At 46.6% G+C, this 7,518-nt stretch overlaps 1 long non-coding RNA gene across 1 annotated transcript; it reads right to left on the bottom strand.

Annotated features, from left to right (window-relative positions):
- Positions 1-4,053: 4,053 nt before the first annotated feature.
- On the bottom strand, positions 4,054-5,905 carry LOC129463520 (uncharacterized). The gene is made up of 4 exons (XR_008651208.2): positions 5,823-5,905; positions 4,946-5,184; positions 4,568-4,629; positions 4,054-4,329 (listed from the first exon to the last, which is right to left on the bottom strand). It is a non-coding gene; the product is annotated as an uncharacterized lncRNA (long non-coding RNA).
- Between the last annotated feature and the right edge of the window lie 1,613 nt (positions 5,906-7,518).

Raw genomic sequence — 7,518 nt, 5'->3', positions numbered from 1 at the left:
GTCTTGAACTCCTGTGCTCAAGCAGTTCTGTCTTGGCCTCCCAAAGTGCTGGGAGTACAGGAGTGAGGCACTGCACGTGCCCTATAGCTTCTTTAAATAAGAGACAAGAGATTTAAAGAGAAGACAGGAAGTACCTTCTCCCTCTGTAATTTATGAGGTAAGCAGCTAATTGATCATATGGTAAAGAAGAACCAAATAAAATTAGTGTCTCAAAATATCAGGAGCACTGCTTCTGTGAAATCAGTTAAAGTACATGTCCATATTAGTCATCCATTGATACACATGCTTATTTTCCTAAGTGAATTCTCCACAATTCTGAAAACCAGTGAAAAGATTATCTCATGTTAGTGCTACACAAAACCAAGCATCGCATGTGACTGTCCGTGTTTCAAGGCATACACATCCCTTTCCACAGAGGATCAAAGTGCCCTATGGGAAGCAACTTCTTGCCTTTTAAACCAGATTCAGTAAACAAAAATTGTTTTGCATAGCTGACATAAGATCACACTGATTGCACAAAACAAGGTCAGTCTGTGGAAGGAAGCTTACAAGGTCAAATGGGGCACGTTAAGGAGGCGTAACCCATCACATTGACTTTTCTGCTGTTAGAATTTTTTTCTGGTAAAAAATAACAGGTATCAGGATTCCCTGAGTCCAGCAGGTGTTAGAACAGAGGAAGACAGAGGGCGGCCTCCTGCAAAACATCTCCTGCCCTTGACAGTTTCCAATCCAGTGTCCAGGGGCTGGAGCATCAGGGCTCCCCATGCTTGCGCTTAGAAGCAGAAACGCCCTCAACCCCCAGTTCTCTCAGGGCCTGCGACCCACCTACCTGGGGCCCAGCCCCGGAGCCAGCGGCTGCACCGAACGGGGTCGCGCCCTGGAACATAGGGCGGGCGAAGGAGAAAAGCCCAGCTGGCAGCGCAGGGGCGAGCGTCCTGCCTTTCCCAGCGGCCTTGGCCTGGCCATCATGGGCCTGCGGGAGGGGGCCGCCCACCCGCGCCCCCGCCCCCGCCCCGGGCCCCCGCCTCGTGCCCGCACCTCTGCGGAGCGCAAGCGGCCTTGTTCCTCTCCAGCAGGGGACCCTTCGCGCGCTCCAGAAGCATCAGTGTCCTCCGGGCGGCCACGGGCCCGCTGCGGCTCCCACCCTGGTGCCCCTGGATTGCTCTCCCCACTCTCAGCCTTACGCCCCACTCCTTCCACCCCGAATTTTGCAGCCTCAGGACTTGAACCATCTGCTGGCTGAAGTCACTTGGGACAAAACCCACGACAGGTTTTGAGAACTGGACACTCCCTCCCAAGGAGGCGAGGGCGCGCAGCGAAGTGTGGGGTGTGCCGCCCCCTGCCGGCCTGGCCGACTTTCGCTTCTGCTTCCACGCTGCCCAGCAATGTCCAATTGGAACGTTTGGAAGGCAAGGCTGAGAATAAATGCTGTTTGCAAATTCCAGAAAATAAAAAAAAAAATGTTGCTCTTCTGTTTAGCAAAAGGTTTTCCCAGCCAAGCCAGCACTTCTGTGGGTAGTATTTAAGTCTTAAGTGCGTCAGAGCTGTTGCCTGCAGGCGCTGGTATTGCCCAAGGGGAAGTATCAGGACAATGTCTACGAAAACTCCAGGCTCTTGGATGAAGCAACCTTTCCACATTGAGTATGTAGAATAATCTACCAGGTCTCCTACGATTTACCCGTTATGCAAAAGGAGCAAGTCTCTGCAAAACAGGGCTTTCAAAGAGCCTTTTCAGGAGAAGAAAATGTTGGAAGAGCTGATTTGTTGCCTATTTGTTGTTCACTTTGCAACTAAAACTAATCCCCTTAAAGGTAGTTATGGGTATGAATGATAAATAATGAAAAGGATCAAAATAGGAAGGTTTCATTCACTTTAACCCGGCCCATGCAGTGCACTTCAGGCCCTAGACTGTGGTTTGAACTCTGCCATTTCTATCATTCCTTGGCTTTGTTTGCTTCATTGCTTGGGCTTTCAGACTGATCAGAGTTCTGTGAATACAGTAGGTGTTCAATAAATCCTTAATCTGGGTACTACCATTGATGCCTGTGGCAGTGACTGCAGATGAGCGGGCTCCTGCAGCAGCGAGGCGTGGGGCTGGAGGGCCCGGCTCTGGCATCCAACCCTGCTCCATCTGCCACAAAAGCTGTGTGACTTTGGGGAAGTTATGAACCTCTGCTGAACTCTCTATGGGTAAAATGAGAGTGGCAGTAATAGCACCTCCCTCATAGGGTTGGAGTGAGGAGTAAATGAAATAACGTGTGTAAAGAACCGGGTATGGTGCCTAGTGTTGTGTAAACTACTAATTGGACAGGGGACTAGTGTCCAGAATATACAAGGAACTCAAACATCTCGACAGCAAAAAACCAATGCAATTAAAATATGGGCAAATGATCTGAGCAGACATTTCTCAAAAGAAGGCATACAAATGTCCAACAAATATATGAAAACGTGCTCAATATCACTAATCCTCAGCAAAATGGAAGTCAAAACCACTATGAGGTATTAGCTCACCCCATTTAGGATGGCTATTATCAGAAAGACAAAAAGTAATACATGCTGGTGAGGATGCAGAAAAAAGGGGAACTTTTCTACACAGTTGGTGGGAATTTAAACTAGTACAATCTCTCTGGAGAACAGTATGGAGGCTCCTCAAAAAACTACAAATAGAAGTACCTTATGATCCAGCAATCTCACTACTGGGCATTTATCCAACAGAATGGAAATCATTATATCAAAGAGTCATCTGCAGCCCCAGGTTTATTGCAGCTCTGTTTACAATAGCCAAGACATGGAATCAACCTAGTTGTGTGACCACACATGAATGGATAAAGAAAATGTGGTATATACACACCATGGAATACTATTCAGCCATAAAAAATAATGAAATCCTATTATTTGCAGCAACATGGATGAAGCTAGAGTACATTATGTTAAACAAGCCAGGAACAGAAAGATTAACACTGCATGTTCTCACTCACAGGTGGCAGCTAAAAGAAGTTGATCTCAAGAAGTAAAAAGTAAACAGAAGATACTAGAGGCTGAGAAGGGTCCCAGGAAGGGAGGGATAGGGAGAGAGTTGTTAAAGGCTACAAAATTACAGCTTGAAAAGAGGAATATGTTCTAGTTATACACCACTGTAGAATGTCAACAATAATACAGTGAATAGTTTCAAATAGCTAAAAGGAGGGTGTTGAATGTTCCCAACACAAATATATAATAAATGATAAACATTTGAGATGACATATATGCTAATTACCCTGATTTGATCACTATACATTATATGTATTGAAACATCTTATGTACCTTATGAATATGTACAATTCTTATTTGTTGACAAACTTTTTTTTGAAAGCTTGATCTCATATAATTAGAGTAGAATAGTGGTACCAGAGGATGAGGAAGGTAGTTGGGGGGAGAAGAGAGGTTGGTCCGTGGTTTCAAAATTCCAGTTAGACAGAAATAATAAATTCTGGTGTTCTATTACACACTAGGGTGACTATAGCTAATAATAATATATTGTACATTTCAAAATAACTAGAAGATTTTGAATTTTCTCACCACAGAGAGGATAAATGTTTAAAGTGTTAGATATGCTGATTACCCTAATTGATCATTATACAGTATGTCCATGCACTGAAACATCACACTGAACCCCACAAATATGTACAATTGCTATGTGTCAATTACAAATGAAATGAAACATTTAAAAAAGAGCTTAGTAAAATGCCTAGTATGTAGGCATTAATCAATCAAGTTGAGATATTATTATTCCTCCTCCCAGTAGTAAATCGCCATGCAGTGGTTAAAAGTAATCACTTAAGACCTAGATATTTGGGTTAGAACCTGGCTCTGCCAATTTCCATTGGCATACTTTGGGCAAATGAGTTTCAATGTCCTGATCTATAAGTGGTAATAATAAAAGAGAAAAATCTGGTGATTGTAGTGTGGTATAGGCAATTCATAGTGCTGTTAGTGCCTGGCACAGATGGACAAACTACAATAAGTCATAGCTACTAGTAAAATAAAAATTGTAAGGGTATGTTTAGCCACCAATGCTTAATTGTCCTCTAAGGTAATAATCTCTTTGTCTAATTTTACCTTTCCGCTTATTTTCTTATCAGAATGTTGATTGCTAGGGATTGCCAGAGTGTCTGAACTCAGTGACACCTTCCCACCTGAAGGTCAAGGGCTGTCTGCAGCCCCTGGTGGGACCCTGGTTGCCGACATCAGTTCTTCCACTTAGAGCAGTTCTTGTGCAGTCTTTGATGCAAGGTAATTTTGGAAGAATTGCTTCATGGATGTTCAACGGTGATTACTACTGATTGCAGCCTGGTAGGTAGAAAGGATATTCAGAGAGATCAAATGCAGTGGCCTTAGCTCCCACAGTTACTCGTATATTGAAACTTGGTTTTGCAAAGTAGGTCAAATGAAACTAAACAACATTTGTAATAATCCATCACTGCTCACAGACAGGGAAAGGTTCCGGAAGGGACTGGGCTTGAGGTGAGTTATGGGTTGGTGCTCCCTTGCCTACCGATTCTTTCAAAACAATGTCCCTACAACTTACTGAACTGGAATGTCAACTCAGTGGATTCTTTATTCTTTGGCCACTCTTAAGGGACTCAGGTACTGTTGGATTCAGAAAAGGGCTTTTACTAATTCAAGCAACCACCTTCGCTCACTAAGAACCAGAGGACCTATTCTTTTATAAAGGTCATATGATCTTTGAAAAGTGTGTGTGTGGGGGGGGCCCTTTTCTCCACAAATGACATTCTTTCCTTTTCCAAGGAGTCTGGGGCTCCTCAAGTTTGTGGCACACCCTGCCTTACTGGCTTGTCATGGCCTTTGGGTTAAAATGCACAATATTTAGCAAGGCAGTCTCCCCTCCCCCAGTCATCTGGCCCAGTCTAGTTTCTTCTCTCACCCCTCCCCCAGTGCTCCTCACCTGCTTATTCCGGTCTAACCAGGTGTCTCAGTCAGCTGGGGCTGCCATCACAAAATACCACACACGGGAGGTGGGGTGGTAGGGTTGGGGGTTAGACACAGACGTTTATTTCTTGCGGTTTTGGAAGCTGGATGTGCAAGAACAAGGTGTCAGCAGATGCAGTGTCTGATGAAATCTGTTTCTTTGCTTTTAGACTGCCCGACTCCTTGCTGCATCCTCACATGGCATCTCCTCGGCTTCTGCGAGGAGGGAAAGGAACGGTGTTTGTGTGTGTGTGTGTGTGTGTGTGTGTAGATTGCTGTCTCCTTTACGGGCACTAATCCCATCATGGGAACCACACCCTCCTGACCTGATCTAACCCTCATTACCTGATCTAACCCTCATCACCTCCAAAGGCCCTGCCTGCAAATACTAGCACATCGTGAGTCAGGGCTTCAGCATATGAATTTTGGGGGGACACAAACGTTCAGCCCATAACATCAGGGACTGCAAACTCAGTCACCTTCAGGGGCCAGGCAGGTACAATGAATTCTTGATGAGAGAAGGAAATTTAATATTTCAAACACAGTCGTTTGTTATTGTCACTCCAGCCAGCCACACAAAACCAAGTTCACCGTCCCTCTCTCCTCTAAGTCCCCTCTCCTCCCGCACCCAGATTCAGACTAGGGCAGCTCACACACTCCATCCCCAGCCAGGTGGGGCCAGGGCCCCTCCAACATCCCCAGGCTGGGGATGCTTCCGGCAGGATGATGGGCCAGGAAGCCAAGTAAGTGGCCGGCCCTGGGGACAAGGTGCCCACGACGAATGATGACACGAGCAAACCAGGTAGCAGCTGATACTCCTGAGGCTGCAGGGGCCCTGTGTTCCCACCCGTTACCTTTGTGCGTCTCCTTATCGGGTGCAAAACCTGGACTCCTTCCGGTTTCCTGCCCCATCCCGCACTCTTCATGCTGTGAAGATGGAGGCGCCTTGTACTTCCGGGAGGCAAAAGAGCCCTGAGGGAACCTCCTTCCGTTTCCTGTTGTGAGGACAGCGGACTCCCTGTCGCAGCCCAACTGCTTTCTACTTTCCCCGCAGGACTACCTTTCCTCCAGTGACAGCCCTGCTCTCCTCAGGAACTCACCCCCGGTAACTCCTCTCTTCTTGCCATCTACGGACGCTCCCCTGTAAGCACTGAAATGCCGTCTGCACTCCCAGGGCCTCCAGCTCATTCTCTCTTGGCTTCATTGCAGACACATTTCTTCAGAGTTATCCTAATATACTGTTTCCATTTTTGTCTCCCACTGATTCTTCAGCTGTGATGCTGTGGTCTGAATGTGTCCCTCAAAATTCACGTGTTATAAACTATTTTTTTTTTTTTTTTTTTTTTGAGACCAGGTCTCACTCTATGGCCCAGGCTGGACTGCAGTGGTGCAATCGTGACTCACTGCAGCCTCGACCTCCTGGTCTCAGGTGATCCTCCCACCTCAGCCTCCCAAATAGCTGGGACTACAGGTGTGTGCTACCACACTCGGCTAATTTTTGTATTTTTGGTAGAGGCAGGGTTTCCCTATGTTGCCCAGGCTGGTCTCAAACTCCTGAGCTCAAGGGATCCACTCTGTCAGCCTCCCAAAGTACAGGATTACAGTGCTCCCTGCCCAACATGGTACAAACTTAATCCCTCATGCAACAGTGTTGGGAGACAGGGACTTTTGGGAATTTAGGCCGATTAATGCTGTTTTAAAGTGAGCTTGCGGGAGTGGGTTCAGGCTGTTTCACTGTCCCGCTGTGTGAAGACACAATGTTCATCCTCTTACCCTCTGCCTTCTGCCACGTGAGGATACTGTAATAACTGGCACCTTGACTGGGGGCTTTGAAGCCTCCAGAACTGTGAGATGATACATTTCTGCCCTGTGTGGGTTACCCAGGCTGTCATCTGGGTAATCCATGAAAGACTGTGACTCTTTGTTACAGCAGCACAAATGGGCTGAGACATATGGCATGGCTTCTCTTCCCACCCCTCTACTGACTCTCATCGCCAAGCTCAGTGAGCATTTTTTAGTCCTTGTCTTTCTAAAAGGACATCTTGGTAGAGTGAGGACTGGAGCTCTGACAGTGCTGGTGATTAGGGTTGGGGAGTCTCTCCGATTGATTTACAGTTGAGGCTTAGATACTGTTTTAAACTTGGAAGGAACCTCCTAACCATCTAAACACAGCCACTGATTCACTCGGTGGGCCAGAGCAGTCTGCCTGGGAGAAAAATACTGAGATGCCAGCACTCTAATGACTATTGAGGTGCAGGGATATAAAATCTTGTACAAATTGGGGTGGCTGTGGGCCAAGATCAGTTTGTTAGAAACAGCCAGGCTTCCTGAGAGAATGTTCCATTAAGGGGAAAAGGAGGTTGGCTGTGCGTGACCAGGCAGTTTTCTCCCCTGGGGTCTCATGAGGTTACAGTCAGATGGTGGTACAGCCACAGAAGTGGCTCCATACTACATGGCTGGCTGTGCCAAGCACTCAGAGGTCTCCCCCAATACCATGATGTCAGATTGGAGGGACTACTGGTTTGAGATAGAAGGTGGGACGAATGCCAA

This window comes from Symphalangus syndactylus, chromosome 2 (genome assembly GCF_028878055.3).
Source record: "Symphalangus syndactylus isolate Jambi chromosome 2, NHGRI_mSymSyn1-v2.1_pri, whole genome shotgun sequence".
NCBI classification, from domain to species: Eukaryota; Metazoa; Chordata; class Mammalia; order Primates; family Hylobatidae; genus Symphalangus; species Symphalangus syndactylus.
Note: the sequence above shows the minus strand (reverse complement) of the source record. Positions and strands in the feature narration are given on the sequence as shown.